General features: G+C 39.9%; 1 protein-coding gene across 1 annotated transcript in view; it reads right to left on the reverse strand.

Moving 5' to 3' along the window:
• The window catches only part of LOC149203255 (uncharacterized), a 123,034-nt gene that overhangs the window by 43,962 nt on the left and 54,773 nt on the right, over positions 1-24,299 (reverse strand). The window lies entirely within an intron of this gene.

Consider the following 24,299-nt stretch of genomic DNA (forward strand, 5'->3'; position numbering starts at 1 on the left):
GGAGGAAAATTCATGTAGGAGCTCCCACTAAGTCAACCCCTAGCAAAAAAGTAACAGATAACCCTTCATCATCCTCTAGTCCTAAAATCCCTAAATTTTATCAAAGGAAAAGTGTCAGGCTCAAGAAACTAGACCTTGCATCCCCTGAAAATTTAACCTCTGCTATCATTTCTCCTTAGGTAGTAAGTTTTCCCCTTGAAGCATCCCCTACAGACAAGAATGTACGAGAAAATATTAAAGGCAAAGAATTGAAGTTGATATTCAAAATGAAGAAACTCCATTGTTTGAAACTTTTGAAGGAGGCAAAATACCCCATTCAAGGCCAACAAACAAATTAAAGTTTATAATAACGCTGAGAATCAATCCATAATTGGTCAAGGAGGTAATTAACGTAGACAATATGCCATTAAAGTACCTTATAATCAACAAGAAAAATACTCTAATTTCTAAAAATAACAAAGATAAAGAAACCAAGGGGAAAGTTCCTATGGAAACCAAGAAAAGAAAAAGACAAAAAATGGAGAAAGTAGATGTTCTTCTGAAGGCAACCAACACCCTCATCTAAGAGGCTAGGGGTCATTTTGAAATTTTGATTATGCATTGAGAAACAAAAATTTTTGGCTTATCATTGATCATGTGCCTGACAACATTATACAATGACAAACGTAGGGGGGAACTGACAGCTCTTTTGTTAGTGAATTTTGAAGGGCTATGCTGACATCTATGTTGTCAAAAAAAATTGAAGGGTTGTGCTAACATCTATGTTGTCAACGAATTTTGAAGGGTTGTGCTATTATCTCTATTGCTACCAAAATTTTGCAGAAAAGAGCATTGACGTTCTTATTATTAGTGCATTCTAAAAAAAGGCAAAGAAGAAAACATTAATAGTCAGTCTCTTAGAGAAATTATTAACTCAGGCAACTAAAAAATTTGGTAGTGGTAGTATCATCGATTGCACTAGGAAACCAGAGGAAGAAGGAGCTCTTACAAAAGAGTGTTTTTTCAAGAGTGTCTCGACCTATTTTGCAGCAAGGGACCTGTTTGCAAGAGAAAGAGTTGTTTTATCAATAAGGGACCTATTTCTATCATCAAGGGAGATCTTATGAAGTTACTTATTCTCAGCCTAGATACTAGCATATTTTCCAGAAAATAGTTTTATTTTAGAAAAACTTTATGAATTTCAATATATATTTCAAATACATGAACTTAGAAGTCTTTACCAATTTTTTATTATTGTAATTAAGTCTAAAGCTATAATCTTGTGAATAGTTAATGTAAAGTCTATAAACAAAATTTCTAAAGAATGAAATGAAGTTGGATTTTACTTGAAAATATAGCATTCTGTTGTATTATTTGAGCAGATCTTAAATATATACAGTGTTTGATGAGCATTTGCAGAAAATTGTTGTGTTGTAGTTCCATGTCTTTTTTTTTCTCTATTTTAAAAACCTTCTTCATGTCTGGAAAATTTAGGGTCTGAATTTGGGATTCTTTATGCTCTCGTTTCGTTATTTCTTAGGCATTAGTACTTGTTCAATTAGATAAAATATTGTTTTCTTTAGTTCTCTTCTACCAAGTTTCTCAAACTGTCAAAGGAGTTATTGCTACCCTGCTTTCTTCATCGTGCTCATTAAATCTGTAGCATCATTTGATAAGTCTACACTCCATGCCCAATGATTTATTTTATATACATCCCAACCAAATTTCATCATTCCATAGACAAATTTGGCCATAGAACTTAAAGTAAAACCTACTACTACAGTGACCTAGAGTGGCTGTGTTTTAGGGAGAGATCCCTCTCCAGGTTGAAGGGCCATCTATCAAACTCAAAGAGGTTAGAGGTTATCTACAAGGTTTTCCCGCAGCCAGGTTCCCTCAAAGAGATAACATTTTGGCATCATTACCAGGGAATGAAAGGCGTATTTTTCCCCAAATGATTTTTGTTAAAGATCAGATCTCTGAGGGAAAGATGAGATTCGCGTATCAGTTTGGCTACAAGATGTTTTCTCTAGAGACTCCACATTACAATATTAAGTGTTCTTATTATTGAATTTCTAGATCATATAGGCGTTTATACTGAGAGGAACCCTGATCCAAATCCACCCCATATTTTTTCAAGCCCAAAAAAGTTGTTTAGGAAAAACGATCCTAAGGAATAAGGTACGGTCAATTTAGAAAGGTCTTATTCTCTACCTATAAAGATTGAAGTTTTTGAATATTTAGTGTTAGATATTAAATTTGAAAGTAATTTACTTATATCTAACTCCAAAAGTAGTACATCGGGTATTTTTCTTGATCCAATAGATCTAAAGACCTTTACCCCTGGGCCCCCCATCCCAAAATTAGAGCTATTACCATAAGATTTTGAGATTTGGTCTCATTTTCAGAAACTAGAACATAAAGTCTAGGAACTCCAAGAAGTTGTAGCTAGATCTCTAAATTTTCCTTATTTCATCCCATCTTCATTTTCTTGAAATACTCATTTGTCCTCTGTGGGTTTCCAAAAGCCTATTCCATCAACTTCTATCGCAACAATCTCAATGCCTCTGATATCTGTTGTCCTAACTCATGTTGTTAGTGTAGTTTCATATACTAACCCCATGGTTTCCTAATATACACCTTTGGATCTTGGCGGTCAGATACATGACCTCTTTTTAAATTATGGACATCGTCTGATTTAGTTTGATGGTACTAGGTATTATACATCTTAGTAGCATGTAGACAATATTAATGACTTTATATATCTAGAGGAGGTTGACTGTCACACGGAATGAGTCGATCTTGCGGACAAGATAGACCTTCCTAGAATCTAAAGAGACCTAGTGACAAGCAAGCCAATCAAAAACTATCTTTCTCTAAATATGAATTTATAAACAAAGGCAAACAAGTGTTTTAGGCCTACCTTGGGTCCAATGCAAGTTTGTGGAAGCCTCGCTCCTTCGATCCAAATGAGCTCCCTCGTTGCGAATCTGCAAACACAAACAAGCAAACAAATTAAATAGCACCTGAAAAGCCAATATCATAAAACATATTTAACATGAAGATCAAGGAATTCATGAAACAAATGACATAAGACAATTTGTTGAGAAAAATGAATCTGATTGTATTAATTCAAATCAAAGAAGAACTTTACAACCTGTATCTTGACGCTGTACAAGCTCCTCCCAGGGTCCAACAAGAAGTTTCCTCTACTTTAACAAGTTTCACTCTCTTCCCAATGAAGCCAAAAAGGTATGTGATCTCTCCTCTCAAGCTTAACTAGGAAGTCTCAATTCCACCAGCATTTACCCTCAAAAATGTTCAGCTTTCAACCTCCTTAGCAACCAGCCCAATGCCTGAATTTATAGTGCAATGGAGGGAAGTTACTAGGTCCTCCTTCAAAGGGATAAAGCCCTCCTTCAAAGGGATAGCTCCTCTCATCAAGGGATTAGCTCCTTCTCATTTGGGATGCATGAACCACCTAAGAGCGACCAATCCACGTCAAAATTCCTTCAGGAATCATCTAGAATTAACCCAAAGTGAGTTTTTTAGAATAAACTTGCGCCTTTTTGACTTTCACAGGGGTCCGCACCCACTCCTTTAGGGACAGAGCAGGCAGGTCCACAGTTTTTGTAAACAGTAGGTGCGGGACAGCAGGCAACAGTGAGAGAAAGTGCGGAACCAGAGCTTTGTTGATTTTCAATGTCTTTCTCTCATTTTCAAAGCTTGAATTGAAGATTTGAGGTCTGAGACTTGCTTAGGAGGACAATACAAGTGATGATGGACCCATACTGACTGCAAATAATCATGGTGACGATATTTTTGTGTAACAGATTGCCCCCTAAAGTGCGAAGTCTGTAGTAGATGAGGATTTCATTCATCATTTAGGAATAGTGGAGTACTTTATCATTTCGAGGATCATCTTGTGGAGAGCTCGTTCAGAACCTGTAAAAAAATTCAATGCAAGATATATATATGAGATCATATCATCCCTGAGGTAGGCATTCCCATACTCAGATCAAAACTGACTTAGAAAACTAACTACTGCTCTGATACAGGAATGATCTTGTAATACATCACAAGTATAGACTCATGTGGACACAGTATGGATGCAGCCATCTATTTATGAATAGTCCATCATATAATGAATACAAAATTCCTCGTAGCCTGGATTGCAGAAACTAGATCCAGGGTCTTCATTTCTACTTCTCGAAATAGTACAATTCTATCCATGCGAATGAATGTGTTGATGTCGAACATGGTAGAAACCACTTGATTGCTAGTCAATGAAGTAAACTGTTAACAAGTGTGAGAGAAACCACCAGTAATGTCTATGGCTCTCAAAGTACCCAGTACAATCCATGAGATGTGAATAGATGTGTTGATGTCGAACATGTCACGAAATCCTTTGATCGAAAGTCAATGATGCAACCTGTCGTCAAAGGTGAGAAACCTGCCATTGAGGCATGCAGATCCCAAGGTACTGATGATTTCTAGATCATCTTTCTAGATAATGAGCTGAAGTTGATAGAACGCGATCCGTCGCAAGCAAGCCTACAACACGAAATCATAGATCAAGTTGAAGAAATTTAGTTGCAAGGACTGACTCAAGGATGGTCAAGATGGATGACAGATATTTTGCAGATGAATGGCTTATTGGCAGTGACCTCTTGAACGCATAACAACACAACAGATGGTTTGGTGACAATTAACCCAAAGTTAATACCCAGAAACCGACTGAAGACTTTCAATGTGGTTTGATCAACTGTTAGGCAATGGATTTCCCAACCCAGGTGAATAAAAGTGTTGTGTTCAAGAGTGGTTACAAAGTATGACAAACAGGATCATTTTTCTCTCTTTTCCCCCACCATTTCTAGCAAGTACCTCTTTATTTTTGACAAGCTTGAGGAGGACAACATTTGCTTGATTATAAGCTCATCCTTTGGATGAGTCCAACTTAGTTTAAATTCGAACCCTAAGAAGGAGTGGTTCGTTCCTGTTTGTAATTGAACAGGTCTTTTACTGTGAAATTTTAACGAGTCCAGTATAGGAGAAACTCGGCGTTTTTCAATTTTAGAGAGTTTGAAAAAACTTAAGAAGACTGCAGGGTTGACCTTTTTTGTAAATTTGTGTCTCTCAAGCCTGAAAAAGTATAAAATAATACTTGAGAGAACTGCTTGATCTTTACGACCAAGGAGTATTTTTCGTAATTAGTGCCCCTAATCCGAAAAAGTAAAAAAGTGATCAACGACACGTCGTTTTATAACCAATATCGAATTTGAAACGACAAAAATTCGGCAATCTTTTCATGTTTTTACAGTTAGAAAAGAGTTGTAAGTGGATGTCTTTTTAGTTCCGTTTTAACGAGTTTAAAAAGAAAAACTCAGCGATCTTTTCATGTTTTAGGAGTCAGAAAAGAGCTTAAAGGTGACTCTAAATATTTTTTCGTCGAAAATGATAGATTTGAATCACCAACCTTCGATCGATGCATTGAAGGCATGCGGCTTGTACAAATTCTGGGCCATACCTGGCATGAGGGCCCAGGTGGATTTCTTACAGTGGCTGGTTGACAGATGGAGCATACAGGACCAGTGCTTCTTCATTGGTGGCCACCAGCTTGAAATCGAGCCGGCAGACATATACTTCTTGATTGGTTTGCCTAAGAGAGGCGAAGACTTGACTCTATTCGGGACTAGGCCAGGTGGCCAGCCTGTCGATAGCCTCTAGAGTTCTACAACAGCTAGGCTAGAGACAAAGGGATAGACATTAAAACCATATCCCTTCCTGAACTCATGGTGATCGCGTTTACTGTCACCAGACTTTGTGGGAGTGCCGCATTACATATTGCCATCGGATCCCAGATGCGGATGGCAGTTGACTGCTTTCGAGGCACCATCTTCAACTGATGCGATGTTGTGTTGGCCAATGTAAAAGGCCAACTAACCAGAGCCAAGAACGAACAACTGAAGACCTTTGGTTATGGGGCTTTAGTTGTGAGCTTTGGTCTAGAGAGGGTTCCAATGTTGATCCCGCAACACCTTACTGTTGGAGCTGGGCTTCCTCGAGAGCCCAAACTGATGCGATGGGTTGCAGTTATGGCCCGTCATCCGGACGAGGGGACAGAGGTTGTTCGATTCAAACCTGAGTATTTCCAATGGTTGGAAAACCATGTTTTTTCTATTCAGGACTTCCCTTATGCTGGGGTAGATTTTCGTGGTGACCCAGACATGGCTCTTCCACCAGAAGAGCAATGGGATGACTCAGGTAAAATCATTTTCAACATTTTCCTATTTTAATTTTTCTTATTTTTCTATCGTCCCAAAACTGATAGTAAAAGTTTCAAATGTAGATGTGGGTCCATAGTGACCAGCCGCTCTCTAGCCTTACGAGAGGAAACAACCAGTTGCAGCCACGCCAGCCCCACAGGACGAATCAGCAGAGACTTTGGCCGAGTTGGAGAGTCATCTAGAGCGCTTGACAGGAGATATTTCGGAGACCAGCATAGATGACATTCCTCATCGACTTCAGCTCTATGTGATTGGGGGAGGTTCCTTTGCAAGGTGGCCCGTGCAGTGGTTTCTTATCGAGATCATCACCAGTGATAGGATGATCGCCTATTGTAGGCACATATGACATTTTTTCTTTTTGTACTTATCATTTTTGTCGATCATAAGGTTTTTTTCAACCTATGATCGAGGACGATGTATTTTTGACACACTCCTATATATATATATCACTATTACCGGCTTATCTTGTAAATCATGTTATGGAATGGTTTTAAATTTACATGTATGATTATTGCAAATGTCTACTTAACATTCGAGAAGCAATTGCATCTGCTAATGTATTTAAAGATCTTGGAATATGTTGATATTCAATATAATCAAATTCACGTTCCAAGAGACGCACTCTCAAAAATAATCTCAATAACACTGGATTTCTAATGGCATACACTCTATTAAGCTGTAATACAATGAGTTCAGAATCTAACCTCACTATCAAACTCCGAATCCCAAATGAAATAGATTCAGATAATAACTCAATCACTGCACTATACTCGGCAATGTTGTTCATTGTTTGACCGAGGCTTACCCCATGCATAGATACCAACTCGTCAGAGGGTGAATAGATAACCCAAGCTGTGGAAGAAATGTTCCGTGTATTACGACAAGCACCATCAGTGAAACCAATGTATTTTTGGAGAGGCATCGACATCTGCAATACCAAGAGTAAAACCAAGATAAGCAGGAATGATGACGAAAAACACTCTCTAAGCTAAGCACACTTTTTAAACTAAAACACACCAGCTAGAAAGAAAAACTATCCTAACTAAAAATCTCCATACCCATTCTTTAAGCATAATACCTCTTCAGGTAAAGACCATTTCAGGGTTTACCTAAAGAGTCCCCGTCAAAGTCTACCAATTCATAGGCCCCATTTGCTAGCTTTCGCTTGACAACATAGGGACCATGCCACATAGGAACGAATTTTCCAGTGCCTAATTTATCATTAGCTTGATCATAAACTAAGACTAGATCTCCTTCCGAAAAATTTTGAGGGGTCACATTTCGATCATAATGAGCTTTCATATGTTTTGCGTGAGTTTCGATCGCCAATGCAGCATCACGTCAATTCTCATCTAATTGAGCCAAGTATAACAAACGTTTTTCCTCTTCGGAAGTGGCTGGAAGTAACTCGATGGCCATTTGCAATGACGGGATTTCGCATTCAATGGGTAACACAGCTTCCAGACCATAAACTAGTTGGAAAGGAGTGAACCCTGTTGATGTTTTTACTAAGGTTCGATACGCCAAAAGCACTGAAAATAGCATGTTATGCCAATTCGACCGATGAATCCCAATGATTCATTGGATCATGATGACTAAAACTTTGTTGATGGATTCAACCAGACCATTAGCTTGTGGATAATAAGGAGTTGAACTATCGTGATGCAAACCAAGCTGGCCTGTAAGTTCGGTCATCATAACGTTTCGAAAATGATGCCCATGATCAGTGATAATCACTTGTGGGACACCAAACCTAGCAATTATATGATTGAACACAAAAATTGCAGTTGTCTTGCCGTCTGCCTCAAATGTAGGCATCACCTCGGCCCACTTGGTAAAATAATCTACCGCAAGAATGATATATGCATGCCCCCCGGCTGAGTGAGGGTTACAGGTAATAAAATCGATACCGCATTTGGCAAAAGGACAAACGGCAATCATAGGGTGGAGAGGAGCAGGTGGAGTGCGCATCTTTCGATCAAAAATTTGGCAGTTGTGGCATTTTCGAACCGCGTTAATACAATCTTTAAACAAAGACGGCCAGAAGTAGCCAGCACGCAATATCTTTTGGGCTGTGGCATACCCAGACATATGACCGCCACATGCTCCAGAGTGACAGTCATTTAGAAACGTTTCAGCTTCCTCGTGAGTTAAACAACGTCGAAAAACAGAGTCCGCCCCATGGCGATAAAGAGTATCTCCAATAATCCTGAATTGTTGGGACTGGAATCATATTTTTCGACGGTGTGACCTTGAAATTTCTTGTCGAAAGGATTGGGTCTGGAGATAAACGATGATATCCCCATACCATGGATCTAAAGTGTTAATGAGAAACAAGGATTCATCTGCAATGGGCTCCTCCACCACAGTTTCCGTGTCAGCACGCGGGAAGTCACACATTAATTCCACAAAAACTAAATATTTCTTAGACTTAGATTTTTCAAATTCCAAGTCGAACTCCTGTAGGATAACAATCCATTTAGAGTACTTTCCCCCTAGCAATTGCTTGGTCAAAATGTATATCATAGGGTTGCAATCAGAAATTACTGTAGTTTTACATAGTAAAATGTAGTGACGAAAACGTTGGACAGCTTGAACAGCTGCCAATGACAATTTCTCCACATGTGAGTATTTTAGCTCAGTTGGATTTAAAGTTCAACTAAGGTAATATATCACATGTTCAGTACCGAATTCATCTTCCTAAACTAAGACCATTCCAATGGTGGAATGAGAAGCGGCGAGATACAAGAAGTAGTCCTGGTTGTAGTTGGGAGGATGCAATAACGGTGCATGGGTCAACGCGTGTTTTAGTGCATCAAAAGATTTCTAAGCTATCTCATCCCAATAGAATGGAGTATTCTGTTTCAACAACCGGGTAAAACCCTTGGTAACCTCGACGTAGTTAGGAATGAATCGTCGTAAAAAGTTTTCTTTCCCTTGCAAACTTTGGAGTTGGCGAAGACTCGAAGGAGGAGGAAATTTGACAATAGCTTCGACCTTCGAGGGATCGAAGCGAATGCCGGCTTTTGAAACAACAAACCCCAACAATCAACCTGTTTCTATACAGAAAACACACTTGTGTGGATTCAACCGAATCTGATAATTCCTACACCTCATAAAGATTGCTCATAAATGGATGAGATGATCAGCTCGATGTAATGAATGAGCAGGAAAATCATCGAGATAAGGTTGCACAATGTGCTTGATGTCATGAAACGCATAAGACATGGCCCTTTGAAAAGTTGCTCCGACATTCGTGAGCCCAAAAGGTAATTTGCAATAAGCAAATGTCCCCCATGGACAAATGAAAGCCGTTTTTTGTTGATCGACAGGTAGAATATTGATTTGATTGTATCCGAAAAAACCATCCATGAAGGAGAATATTTCGCTGTGGGCACAATCATCAATGATTTGATCGATATAGGGAGTTGGGTAATTGTCCTTTGGACAGGCTCGATTAATGTCCCTATAATCGATACATATTTTTATTGTCCCTTGCCTTTTGTTAACCGGAACAATATTCGATACCCAATCCGTTAACGGGATCGGATAAATGAAACCTGCTTTGAGTAATTTTTCAACTTCTGCTTTAATAGCAACAGCTTTTCTTGGGTGAATCTGATGCAAACGTTACCGGACGGGTTTAGCATCCGGGTAAGTCTTGATTTCATGAACAACAATCGCGGGATCAATCCCTGGCATTTCCTCATAGGACCAGGCAAACACGTCGCGAAATTCTTGAAATAGGGCCGTATATATTTGAATTTCGTCTTCTGTACACGAGGCACCTATATGAATGTTCTCAACAATTCCAGGTTTAATCAAAATGTCAATAGGAATAGTTCGAGAGATGTTTCCCAAATTTAACTCTGAATCAAGATGTTTCATTGGATTCTGAGGTTCCTTGACATATTCAGTCGTAAAAATTGATGAAAAATCATTTTCAAAACAATCATTCTTGGGTAAGAACGAAGATCTGTGATGGAGATCTTCCCATGGTAAATCATCTACACATAGGATTTCATGAATTTGCTCATCAAAGTGAACAAGTTCAGAAAACGTGATAGAATCCGAGCTTGATGTGAAAAGTGATTCCTCACGGACCACATTCATTAAGTCAATTTTGGTTGAAGATAGGTCGGTAAACGATTGCTCGGCCTCATATGCAATTTCATATGGACTCAATGGCATAACATCGCCAAATGAGTCTATCTCAAATTCAAAAGGAACGATCCAATGATCATCATAAACAATGGTGTCTGACGAAATCATATGAATGGTTGCAAATGAAGACGATGCGTTGATCGGAGGAAAAGGAAAAGTTTCCAGTAAACCGGCATCTTTAACTAGTCCTACTCTAACATCCTTATACGGGATAGTCGTTTTTCCGACACGCTGAATACTTTCAGAAGAGGCTGGGTCAGATGAAAAGTAAGCCAGCTGGTCTATTGTTACGATCTTTCCATTATGAGGAAACTTTATAACCCGAAAGACCGCTGAAACGACAACTGTCATAGCGTAAGACCAACTACGACCCAAGAGAAGGTTGTAATCTAGAGGGGCATCAACCACCTCCACATCTAGATTAACGGTTTTTCCTTCAACCCCTATAGGTAAATCCTGTAGAATGCCAAAAGGATGAAACCCACAGCCATCAAAGGCCTTTAGAATCGTCAGGGATTGATTTAGTGAAGGAGAACCAAGCGATCTCCAACACTGTATCGACATAATACACGTTGAGGCTCCCTCATCAATCACAATCCTATGAATAGGCATGTTTTTGACTATCACTGGAATCTGGAAAGACATTTGATGAGGTAACCACAGCGTACTATTTTCTAGATCGAAAATTATTAGGTTCGAGTCCTAAACATCAACAGCTCCTATAGCCGACAAAAGTAATTTACACTGTGCTGGACATGATTGCAGCACTTCCAAAGCCGACATTGATGAGGGTGAAACAACTAAATTCTCAACAATGTTATAGTTCTGAGCCGCTCTTGCATGTGGATTGAAATCTGAATTTCGAAGTATACCCTTGGCGGGCGGTTTGATTACCAAGTCTGGATTAGGTTTCTCGATCTGTAGTGGATCAGAACCGGGAGCTGAGGTTGATGGGTTAGAATGAGAAGATTTTGCTTCTTTACCATCAACAAGACTTTTACTACCATAATCATGCGATCGAGTCGCAATCCTAACATGGGACATCATCAGAATGGTTTCTTCATTGGCACTCGAGGAAGAACCTATCATCTTACTGTCTTGACTTGGAAAAGGATCCTTCAAAACAGCAGGCTTTTGGGAACCTTTGACAATTTTCACAACCTCTGCACGATCAGGGCAGTCTCTTGTAAAATGTTCTTTGTCACAAATGAGACAAGGATAACGAGGTTTGCATTTTTCATCATTGGATTCCGATTTTTCAAGTTTCTCTTTTGAATTTTTTTCCATTTTATTCTTCTTCTTCCCTTTCTTCTTGCCACCGGATTTTGATTTGGCTGTAGATGACTCTACAACGTGAATATCGGCGGAAATCTCTGCGAAAGAATCTCCTGTCAGGGAATCAGGCAAGGTTATGATAGGAGAAGAATTCTTGGAAGACTTCTTCTTACTTTTAGTGTTAACGTACCAATCATACCATCAGTGGCATGAGACCCTGAAGGAGCTGCAGCAATTTGATTTTGCTTGGGAAGATCGGGGATTTTCTCGTGTAACGTACCTGACTGAATATAAACCAAGTCAAGGTACTGTGCTTGAGCAATTACTTTCTCCTCAGTAACGACTCCGGCCTTAGCTACATCTTCAGTTATCTTTAGCAACAAATATTTTACAAACCATTTAGCCAAGATCTGATCCGGAATAAAAACCTTCACTAAACACCGTCGACGTCTCCATTCATGAATGTGATTTGAAATGTAAGTGGACATCGATTCCTTTAATGAAGTTAGTAATTCTGTGCCATTGTCATATCTGACTGGCAACTGAAAATGAGTTAAAAACGAGGTAGCTAACTGACTAAAATTATAAAAAATGCCTCACGGTAACTCAATGTACCACTTGGCCGCGAGACAATTAGAGTGCGCTGGAAAATCCTTAGATGGATTGAATCATCTGAAATGGAGTTAGATGCACACCAGAGGTGATAAGTCATCACATGGTTCGACGGGTCCTCTCTTGATTTGCCTTCAAACTTAGGAATATCACTAGGCAACTTATTCGGCATTGGCGGCCAAAACGGAAGATAATTAATGGGATCATTCGTTAGGCGCGACAAGTTAGGGAAGTCCAAAGTTGCGATAAACGGTAACTGACGATTAGGGTCCCTAAAACTCTAGGTCATGAGACCAGCCCCAGGAGGAGGATATCCAGGATAACTAGGAATAGGAATTGCATTTGGGATATTGTATCCTCCCGGAAAACCAGGATTAACCGGACCATACTGGGGTTGTTGAGGTTGTTGATATGTGTACCCAGGGTACGGTTGATACTGATAAACTGGCTGCTGCACAACAGGACCGAATTGGTACTGTCCCTGGTACGGTTGATAAGTAAATTGTGGTTGACTTGTGACAACCGTACTTGAACTAGGTTGTCCTACAGGCATCTGAACCGAAGTTTGAATCGTGGATCCAGACGGAGGTAAAGATGTCGGAGGAGTAGATACAGGAACAATAGAAATCGGAGCTGTCGATACTCTAGAAGTAGGTGGGATAGATTGAACAGATGTTGCGGCAGTTGCAGTAGTCGTTTGAGGTGGAGTACGAGGCGTACTAGGCCCAGGCTGAGAAACTATCGAAGGTACAGAAGTTTGAATAGTAGACTGGACAGGTTGCTGGGGTTTACCAGACACTAAGGGTTGTCCAGTTTGAGATGACAACTATACATTCGGTTGCAAGACCTATTGAGTTTGCGATGGATCCCACACTAAATTCATTCCGGGGTACGGACCCATAACAGGCTGAGAATATTGAGGACCATAATCGGGATGAGGATAGGATTGATAATTCAAAGGTACATTTCTCGTTCCTTGAACATATGATTGACCGAAGGGTGGTTGGAAACCTTGGTTCGAGTACTGACCTTGGGGTTGATGCCCTTGAGGCACGTACTGATACTGGGGTTGACCTTGAGGTACATATTGATACTGGGGTTGACCTTGGGGTACATATTGAGTCCGGGGTTGACCTTGAGGAACGTACTATCCCGTAGGTATGTATTGTCCTTAAGGTTGCCCCCCAGGTGCAAATTGGGAACCTTGAGGTTGCCCCCCAGGTGATAATTGAGGATTTTGAGGCTACCCCCCAGGCGATAACTAGCCACCTTGAGGTTGAGGATTAGGAATAGTACCTGACATCATGAGAATATCTTCTACGCTCAATGGTTTAGTACCATTTCTTCCAGTTAATAACCCTTGTTCAATGGGTTGAGGAGATGCTCCTGAAAAAGTACCAGAAAGTGACTGATACCCAGAGGGAACAGAAGGACCGTCGTACAAAAAGGATTTTGGTGATTGAGTAAACATGGACGACTGTCTTGACATATTTAACGGAGGATAGTAACCTCTAGGTGTTGGGTGATAAGGAACACGAGGTGGTGAAAAACTTAACCCTGGGTTTTCTAAGAAATTAGTCAAAGAAAGATACCAAGCACTGCTCCTAGGTGGACTGTAAAAAATTGATTCACGCTCCCTTAGTTCAATAGCAGGTTGATTTTCAGGGATAGGGATGCCTACTTCTTCTTCCGGAGTAGCAAGTTCTTCGATAGCTATAAGTCCAGAAGGAAGATTTTGGGTAATTATTCTTTCTACCCTAGGTGAACTAGGACCACTAGAAGCTGGAGAAGCAAACCCCGATGTTGGAGTAGCAGCAAATTCACTTTCAAGTTCGGATATTTCAGGTTCCTCACCTGTATCACTAGTAGACGAAAAGCTACCAGTAACTTCGGAAACAGACACTGATTGTGGATTGTAATCTACTACTAAAGCTTGAAAATCAGGATGTACCACCAAAGAAGACTCTCCTTCTTCAAGTGATCCAACTCTACTGTCTCTAGGAGTTATGAGGGCTCTCAACCCTTCAGGCTGGCTCGGTGAAAACTCAGGAGGTTGGCCCCGAAGTCTACGGGACTTCCTCGGTAATTCAGCCACGATTAAAAATTTTAACTACTTCACATGCAAACAAAGTAAAATCTCAATGAAAACCACCTAAAGCCTCTAAATAACCAAACAAATTTGAATCACACGCCTAAAGAATCTAGGAGATCAAACATACACAAACAGTAACTTTCCGTACTAAAAACACTAGTTGGTGATGAAATCCAATGTCGCAAAGTTCAATACAGAAATGGTGGTTGGAAAAGTTACCCCAGCAACCTGCTTAATGAATAGACTGGCATAAGTTTCTCCACTTATCCGTCTCGAGTGAAGAGAACCCCCCAGAAAATCCAAGTGAGTCTAGCCGACGTCTGCTCCAGGTACAGTGGGATCTTCCCACCACTGTCACCTTAGGAAGAATCCTAAAGAATATGGTCACTAAGGTTACCAACTGAAACAAATATACCTGGGGGAACAGTCTACGATCTGATATGCACGCAAGGGCAGAGTAGCAAGCTCAATCCCCTTGAAGGCTCCTTGACATAATCCAAGGTTTACCAACAAGTGACCCCAGGCTCCTCGACAATGGTTAATCTGAGGTTTACCATTTTTAATACGTGAATATCTGGCGTCGTTCCCAATGAGGAAGGATTGATTCCCACACTGGTTCGGACATGATCTCGTGCTTCTCCTTTAAGAGGAGCTTTCCCAAAGCATAAATGCAACAATTGGATTTCTTCCCTACCACAAGATACAGCTACTTGTTTGTTTTACTGTCTTGGAGAGTTAATTACTCTCCTACTCCAAGACACTAGCCTAAGCTATGTTGGTGTATCAGAGCCCTAGAAATAAAAATATTACTAGATGAATTTTACTTTAAGCGTTATTTTTATTGGTTTTTGTTTAAGTCAAGAGGTGCGGAGATGAAACTCATGGTATGAAGACTCAACTCAAAATCACTAAAAAATGCACTTAAGATGATTAAACAATCTTTTCTCTTCAATGAACTTCTAGCTAGGAAAGAGTTTGAGAATGCAAATACTTGTAAACACAAATATTTCTTAACAAACAAATTAAAAGAAGAGCTTTTGTCCTTTCCAATGCACTCAAAATGAGACAACTAGCTATTTTCACAAAAATTTCCCTTTTCTTTTCAAAACACTCAACCACTACAAAAACAAACATTTTCAAAAGAGATTTTTTATTTTTTATAAAACACTCAAAACTATGGAAACGACTAACTTTGAGATCTATAAATTATAAAAAACTATTTGAAGTCAAAGCTTACAAGATGTCTTTTTTAAGGATGTTTTACTTAGCTAGATGTAAACTAAAGACTAATTTATGTAGAATCATAAATCAGTCAAAAACAAGCAATTTTGTTGTCTTCTTTAAAAATGAAATCCAAACTTTTAAACACAAGCTTTTCAAAGTTTTGCAAAGAGGAAACACAAGGCGGATTCCTCAACAAAGGTAGATTTCACAAATGGTCAGACTCATAAGAAGGCTGGTAAAAACCAAGGTGATCTGAGGTTCCTACAGCTTCTAAGCTCAGAGCTACTACAAGAACAAAAAGAAAACCAAACCCAACAAGCAAGATTTCTAGGAATTTCACCTAAAACCCTAACACCAATGAAATCAACCTAAGGAAAGATTCTGACAGGTTATATGCAGGTCTGGGCAGGGGATAATAACTTATAAACAAAAACTAAGCTGATTAACAGAGAAAATCTTAGGTTTTCCAAAATTTCGATAGGGTCCGCAGGCCCACAGTTAACATAGGTGCGGTACCGCTCTGTGCTAAAAGAAAAAGTGCGGATAGGTCTGCATTGTGTCAAAAGCCTAGGGTGCGGTCCTCTCCCAAAGTTATGAAAAACAAAAAATAACCCTGGATCTACTAATTCTACCCAATTCCACACACAACAAGCCAAAAACAGAAACGAAAACATAGTTTCTCAGGTCAAAGTAAAAACAAGAAAAAATCAAGTCCCCAGTGGAGTCGCCATTTTGTCACACGGAATGAGTCGATCTTGCGGGCAAGATAGACCTTCCTAGAATCTAAAGAGACCTAGTGACAAGCAAGCCAATCAAAAACTATCTTTCTCTAAATATGCATTTATAAACAAAGGCAAACAAGTGTTTTAGGCCTACCTTGGGTCCAATGCAAGTTTGTGGAAGCCTCGCTCCTTCGATCCAAATGAGCTCCCTCGTTGCGAATCTACAAAGACAAACAAGCAAACAAATTAAATAGCACCTGAAAAGCCAATATCATAAAACATATTTAACATGAAGATCAAGGAATTCATGAAACAAATGACATAAGACAATTTGTTGAGAAAAATGAATGTGATTGTATTAATTCAAATCAAAGAAGAAGTTTACAACATGTGCCTTGACGCTGTACAAGCTCCTCCCAGGGTCCAACAAGAAGTTTCCTCTACTTTAACAAGTTTCACTCTCTTCCTAATGAAGCCAAAAAGGTATGTGATCTCTCCTCTCAAGCTTAACTAGGAAGTCTCAATTCCACCAACATTTACCCTCAAAAATGTTCAGCTTTCAACCTCCTTAGCAACCAGCCCAATGCCTGAATTTATAGTGCAATGGAGGGAAGTTACTAGGTACTCCTTCAAAGGGATAAAGCCCTCCTTCAAAGGGATAGCTCCTCTCATCAAGGGATTAGCTCCTTCTCTTTTGGGATGCATGAACCACCTAAGAGCGACCAATCCACGTCAAAATTCGTTCTAGAATCATCTAGAATTAACCCAAAGTGAGTTTTTTAGAATAAACTTGCACCTTTTTGACTTTCACAGGGGTCCGCACCCACTCCTTTAGGGACAGAGCGGGTAGGTCCATAGTTTTTGTAAACAGTAGGTGTGGGACTGCAGGCAACAATGAGAGAAAGTGCGAAACCAGAGCTTTGTTGATTTCCAATGTCTTTCTCTCATTTTCAAAGCTTGACTTGAAGATCTGAGGTCTGAGACTTGATTAGGAGGACAATACAAGTGATGATGGACCCATACTGACTGCAAATAATCATGGTGACGATATTTTTGTGTAACATTGACCATGAGGACATCAAATTGATACTTTTTACACAAAGTCTATTAAGATAGGTAAAGAAATGGTTTAGATATTTACCTGCAACAAGTATCAATACTTTCCAGTAGTTTTAGCAGTTGTTTCTTGCCATATGGGAGGTGAAGAAAAATCCCCTATAGATTTTAGTTGAATATGACGCTCTTAAAAGGAATCCTGGGTAATCTATCCAAGAATTCACAGCTAGATTTAACAAGATTTACAATTCAATTCCAGCTGAAATAAAACCTCCCTCAGGATTAGCCTTGTTACATTATCCTGACGGTTTTTATGTTGAAATAGCCTATCAACTCTGGGAAAGAAATCTTATTACTTTGGAAGCAATGTAGAGTAATGAAATTAGAGTAAAAGCCAATTTGTTGGCTAAGAAGGAAAAAATGAAAACTGAGAAAAGAGTGGTGTTTAAAGAAGACTCGTATTCTTCACCTAATATCAAACTTAGTCTTTACCTAGTATCAAATTTGATGTGATGTTGAAAACGATGGAAAACATGCTTGATAAGCTAACTCCTTCCAGGGCCGAGAATCAACCTTAGGTGAAAAATATGAACTTCAGGAGGCCTCAAGGGGCTCAGAACCATCCAAGAGAGAAGAAGGTTGTTGATGATCAACAAGGTGTTGTTCGGCCTCCTTCTCCGGAAGGATTTGTTGAAGAGGAGGTCAGTGAAGAAGAAGAGCATCAAATTGGATGTTATGATGATAAAGATACATAAGTGTTTTCTACCAAGGAGGAGAATGACCTTTATGTTGGATGCTCGGGAGAGAAGGACAACATTAACATTTGTGATTCAATAGTTTATCAACAAGGCTATAATTATGTAGTAGCATATTTTCAAAGGCAGTACAATCTCATGAGCCAGAATGTTCCCATCAAGGCTCCACCATAAAAGACAACAGCTGAGCAGCAAGCTGATTCAAGGAAAGAAATATTGAAAAAACCATAGGAGCCTAAGAATGACAGCTCGAAAATGGAAAAAAAATCCAAAAAGGAGATTAAAGAATTGGAAAAATCACAGTCAGTTTTCAATATGGAAAATGAAATCAGTAAGTTAAAAGTTTCCATTCCTTTTGCCAAATTTTTAAGAAATGAACACTACAAAAAAATATTCTTCACAATTGTTAAGAGTTTGGAGAGTGATCATATTAATATAAATTCACAGGATTCCCTAAATCTAGATGATGATGCCCCTGAATTTGTTTATGACCCACATGTCACTAGCATAAACGATGATTTTCCCACTTTTTATGTAAGTCTGAACATACATGATATGATTCTTCATAATGCTATGGTAGACTCTGGAGCTTTCCACAACCTGATGCTAAAATCAGTCATGGACCATTTAGGACTCCAGATTACTAGATCTTACAAATACCTATTCTCATTTGTTTCTAGAAAAGTAAAATGTTAGGTCTCATAAAGGACCTAGTTGTAACCTTGGAAAATATGCTTGCTAAGAGTGTAATGATGGACATAGTGGTAGAAGACATTCCAACTAGGTTTGATGTGTTATTGTCTCAGTCTTAGGAAACAATATTAGGAGGAGCATTGTAGATGGACGTGACTTATGCGTCAATCCCCTTGTTTGGTGAGTTGAAAAGATTGCATCAGGAAGTCCAAATGGCCTACATGGTAAGAAGTAAAACTTGGCCAGATAATCATCCCATTTATGTAGTAGACATAGAGGTAGGATGACATATTTTATTTAATGATATTTGTATTAATAGAGAATCATCATAATAGGTTGAGGTTGGTGTTCAACAAAAATAGGATAAAGAATTGTCAGATGAAGTTTGGAATTTATATTTTGATGGCTCCACTTGTGAGAATGGTTCTAGGGCAGGAATTTAGATTATTCCACCAAACTGTACTAGTCGGTTGCATTCATACAAACTATATTTCGACTGTACAAACAACATCGTAGAGTATGAAGCTTTGATTATTGGGTTGAACCTATTGATAGATTAGAAAGAGAACAAAATTTGTATCTTTGGAGATTCAAAGCTAATTGTAAACCAAGTCAAAGGTACTTATCAAACTAGGCATCTAAGAATGAAGGCCTACTAGAGTGAGGTACGAGATTCGGGATTCGGGAAACAATTTTCATGAATTACCGAGATTCTGGGATTGTATGGGACCAATGGTCAGCAAAGAACAAAGAATTTAATACAAAGGCACAGATTATTCCATGAGGCAAGGTATGCGGAAAATGTAACAATTTAGTTTCAGGTACCGCGACATGAATAGATTGCTGAAGAAAGTGAAAAGGGCATAGTGACATGAACCATTTTCAATAGAAGAATAACACTAAACATGAAATTTTCCCACAGGCAGAGCAATAAAATTGAATTCTACCTAATCTCACTCAGAAAATTTCACTGGAAATGAACATGAATTGAATTATGAAACATAACGAAATACATATGAAAACATAAGAGATACATTTGCTACACTCACAACCACAAGAATCTCATGAAACAGAGCCGTTGCTTTTCATTAATTCTCTATCAAAAATACACAGTGAAGAAACAAAGTTTCTTTCCCACAGTCGCCCAGAAGTTACAAGCAAACACACCCTTTGCAAATAACTTGCATACAATATATAGAATGTGTAAGGAAGAGATAGAACGCCGAAGGGTTGGGGAGTTACTCGAATCATTGAAAAATGGAGATGGAGACCCAACCATCAGCGACAGGTGCAGCGCTACAAACATGACATTTGGCTTGGGTGACCGTTTGCCTTCCTCCGCCACTTGGATAGAAGCCAATCTAGAGAAAAAAACACTTTAAATGCCGCCTTTGGTGCCAAAAAACCGAAGTGTAGATGAGCGGGTCCACTTGGAGAAGTTCCGAACCGAAATTTCACGAAACGGAAGCAAATTAGGCAATTTTTCCTCTGTGCGCCGCACCATTTTCTCTATGCGCCGCGCCACTTTGGGGCCTGTTTTGGGGCACTTTCAGGTGTCCAAAATGTGCCCAAGTGTGCTTGTTCAAAATCTTGTCCTGTCTACTTTCGAACCCCACTGGAATTTTTGAATTTGGTGCTCATTTTCCCCTCCAAATCTTCATTCTCCCAAGGCTGCTTCATGTGTGTCAAAAAAGTGGCAGAGAGGCCAATTTTGGGTGTTTTTTGGCCTTTTGGAGACTCATACCTTACCAAAATTACTTGTCCGAACACCAGTAGTCGCGATTTTCCATGCTAAATCCAAAAATGCAAGCCATTCCTCATTTAGAGCTCTAGAATTTTAGCGTCGTGCCAGTGGCGCGGCGCACAAGAGAGAAAATCCCTATTTTTTGCCCAAAAAATTACCATGTGACCAAAAATTCCCCAAATTTCTTGAAGTTTGGGCTGGAGGTTCCCTATGGGGTGTTATGATGGGCCAAGGAAGCCTCAGCCAAGATTCAAAGCTGATCTTTCTCTTTTGCCTCTTTTGACTTTCTTGTTGCTTTCCTCAATTTCGCTTTCAAACTCCTTATTCGGGCCTGTGCACTAATGATTCGTACCCTGTAACGGAAAGCCATGTGTCTCAGTAGAGCAAGGTCTTGGTCAGCCTTGTCCAACAGCCTCTCCAAATGCATGTTGACCCTCTCAAGGTTGGCCTCCCGATCCTCATTAATTTCTTGCTCCAAAGATGTGAGCTCAACCCTTCTTCTTTGAGCAGCTTGGCGATGCTCACGAATGTTTTGCAGCTCCATAATCGTCTGCTGATCCTCAAGCTGCTTGATTCTCTGCTCCAGGTACTTCATGTTCCACTTGGCCCTCTCCAAGTCAAGGGATAAGGACTCAATCACTGATTTCTGCTCCTGGACGATCTCTGTAAGCTTTGCATTTGTTGGTTTTGCATCTGTCTCATCATCATGGAAGAGAACGAATTCGGTCTCTCGTTCACCTGCTAGCCCTTCCTCCTGAACTGGCTTCTTACCCTTGCCCTGCTCCTGTGATGCTGATGTCGGAAGCAAGGCCCCTTCCACCCCAGGTGGAGATAACACTAGCTTTGCTGCTGCAAATAGGGGTCTACTGCCTCTCTGATAGGTGATGTATACTGGCATAGTAGCAGTCTCATGTCGCTCATACTGATGAGATGGGCCACCTATCTCATGCTCTGCCTCTGATACTACTGAAGAAGTCACGGGAGATGAAGTCCTCCAAAGAAATACCCTACAATCCCAACTGATGGTCCACCAAAATCCGGATAAGAGCAAAGTGATAAACACTGTTGAGCTGCTGTCGAGGGGTCTTGTGCTGCATGAAATTTTTCATCCTCTCTATGTTCCCGCAAATGAAAAATGGGAGGCTCATCATCCGCACCCTGGTAAAGTGCATGAGCAACCTAATGTGATAGGCATAAAGGCGAGAAAACCTCCCCTCACAACTGAAGTACTTCATGATCAATTTCATGAGCGGAGCATACTCATCTCTCAAAAATCTGAATGGAAAAACTCTCGTGAGCTGGCTCAAACAGCTAGCCTTAATGTAAGGCTCATAATGATGCCTCTCCACCTTCTTCTTCTTATGCCACTATTCTCCAATGTTTGGTATGCTTGTTGCCATTGATATGGTTTCAGGTGTCAATGTGAAAGTGACCCCAGCCAAGATAGACTGTCCTCCATGTAGGGGAAGTGCAAAAAGACGAGCCAACTCATGATGAACTCTGACATTTGCCACCCTCTGACAAAATTCGAAACATGCTAAGTGCTGGAAACATGAAATAGTAAGAGGGCATGCCTGCAACTCGTTGAGGGTGTTTGGCTCATCCCTAACATGTTTTCCACTCTGGTGATGTCTCCTGGGGGCCTGTTCTCCTGAAGTTGTATCACTGTGGGTCTCCTCCTCATATTCTGACGAAACCTCGGATGCCATAACTGTTGTTTTGTAAAATGAATTCAGGCTGCCCTTTGATTTAAATGAAGCTGGTAGTTGCTTTGACAATCTGTCACCAAGGGGACAATTAAAAAGGGACATTAGGATGGGGGATAATATAATGGGAATAGGGGTTTATAGGAAAATTTCATTTAGGGATATACAAAGGGTTTTGGGGTATTTTGATAGGGTAGTGTTTGTGTTGTTGGCAAGGTAGGGTTTGGGTTTTTTGAGAAATAGGAGGAGGGGGAAAGGGAGTATGATTTTAGTAGTGTTAGGGTTGTGATTATGGGGAAAACGGCATAGGGGAATGAGTAATAGGGGAAGGGTAGGAAAAACACCTTGGCAGCAATATTACTCTAGCACAAACCCTAGCATCATGGTTTTCTTGATGTCTTCTTTTGTTTTCTTTATAAAAAAAATTTGCATTTGATTTATAATCATAAAACCATGTTATTCCTTTCAAATTTGATGCAAAAGTGGAGGTAGGTTGCCTACCTTTCAATTGGATGAGCTCCACAAAAAATTTAGGGTGAATTGGGCGGTTTCTAGGCCTTTTACCCCTATGCGTCGCGCGCAATGCCCAGTGAGTCGTGCGCCCTGAGTGCACTGCGCCAGTGATGATTTTCAACGGTAGGTAGGCTCTATGTGCGCTGCACCAGGTGAGTGCACCACGCTCCTTCCTGTGTGGGCTGCGTGCTTTGAGATCACCCAAAGTTGCTCCAAATCGCTCTAATTCTTCAACTCACAACATTGCACCCTTCTTCCAACGCCTTGCTTGCACAATGAGCTTGTTTTATGGTGATATTTGTGTATATAGGCTTGGAGGTCATTTTTAAATTAACTTTTTCAAAAACCCACTTTTCTAATGTCTTGTTTCAACACTTTTTTCACTGACTTTAATACACCCTGATTTTCGCTTTTTCTTTGGATTTTGGGCTCAAATCATGAAATTTTCGACACTTTTCGCAGGGACTGCATGATAGAGCACTGTGGCCACGGAAACCATGACTGCACCTAAAGAAATCAATTGTCAACTCTTTTTGAATTTTTTTTCATAAATGACACTATTTGACTTTTCTTCAAAACACAATTTTGAAGAATAGTCGAAGTCTGTCAATATGATGGTGAAACTCTACGGATCATTACATTGCAAGAGCATCCCTCTGTCCTGCGTGGCTTTCCTGAACATATTTAAAGACCAAATTGATCAATCCCTGGACCTAATGGCCAAAAATGACTTTTTTCCATCAAAGGATCAGACCTTGACTGTTGTGGACTTTTTGATGGTTTGACACAAAGACATAAGCCAGCAGGAGCCAGACATGAGGGGAAATGACTAGTATGACCTTCTCCGTCATATTATGGCATGCCCCTAGCGGAATGCAACTGAGTGAATGGAGCGGGACACCTAAAAATGAAATGCATAAAGAGTTTTGATCTCTGACAGAGGACTGACCAGACCGACTCTAACATTAGCTCCAATGGGGGATGGTAACTCCTTGGAGGTGCCAAGAACAGCAGATCTCTGGAGAAGCTAGACAGTGCCTTTTGTCCATTGGGCTATGGAGTCATCATTTTGACAAACAACACATGACTTTGACTTATTTATGAAACTGAAATGACCAAGAAATTGACTCAACTTGACATTGAAATGACTCAAAAACTAACTTGACAGACTGAAACCAAACTGAAATAAAAATGGTATTTACAATGACAGTGGAAGCAGCGTTAATAAATCAGTAGTGGTACTGCTTGAGTAGCCGACCATTGATCGGCCCTCCTGGACAATCTTCCTCGTTCATTTCCTTCAGAAGAAAGGCATTCTGACCCCTATATGTTGCAATCTTGAAAGGACCTTTCCAAAGATTTTCGAATTTTCCGTGCTTGAATTTCTCTTCATTCCTTGCATCCCACTTAGGCACCACATCATCCAACTGAAATTTATCTGCCTTTTCTTTTCTGTTATAGATTTTCTTTATTTTCT

This window comes from Pinus tabuliformis, chromosome 2_1, assembly GCF_031772625.1.
Source record: "Pinus tabuliformis cultivar Carrire ecotype Pingquan chromosome 2_1, CPIR1, whole genome shotgun sequence".
Classification (NCBI taxonomy): domain Eukaryota; kingdom Viridiplantae; phylum Streptophyta; class Pinopsida; order Pinales; family Pinaceae; genus Pinus; species Pinus tabuliformis.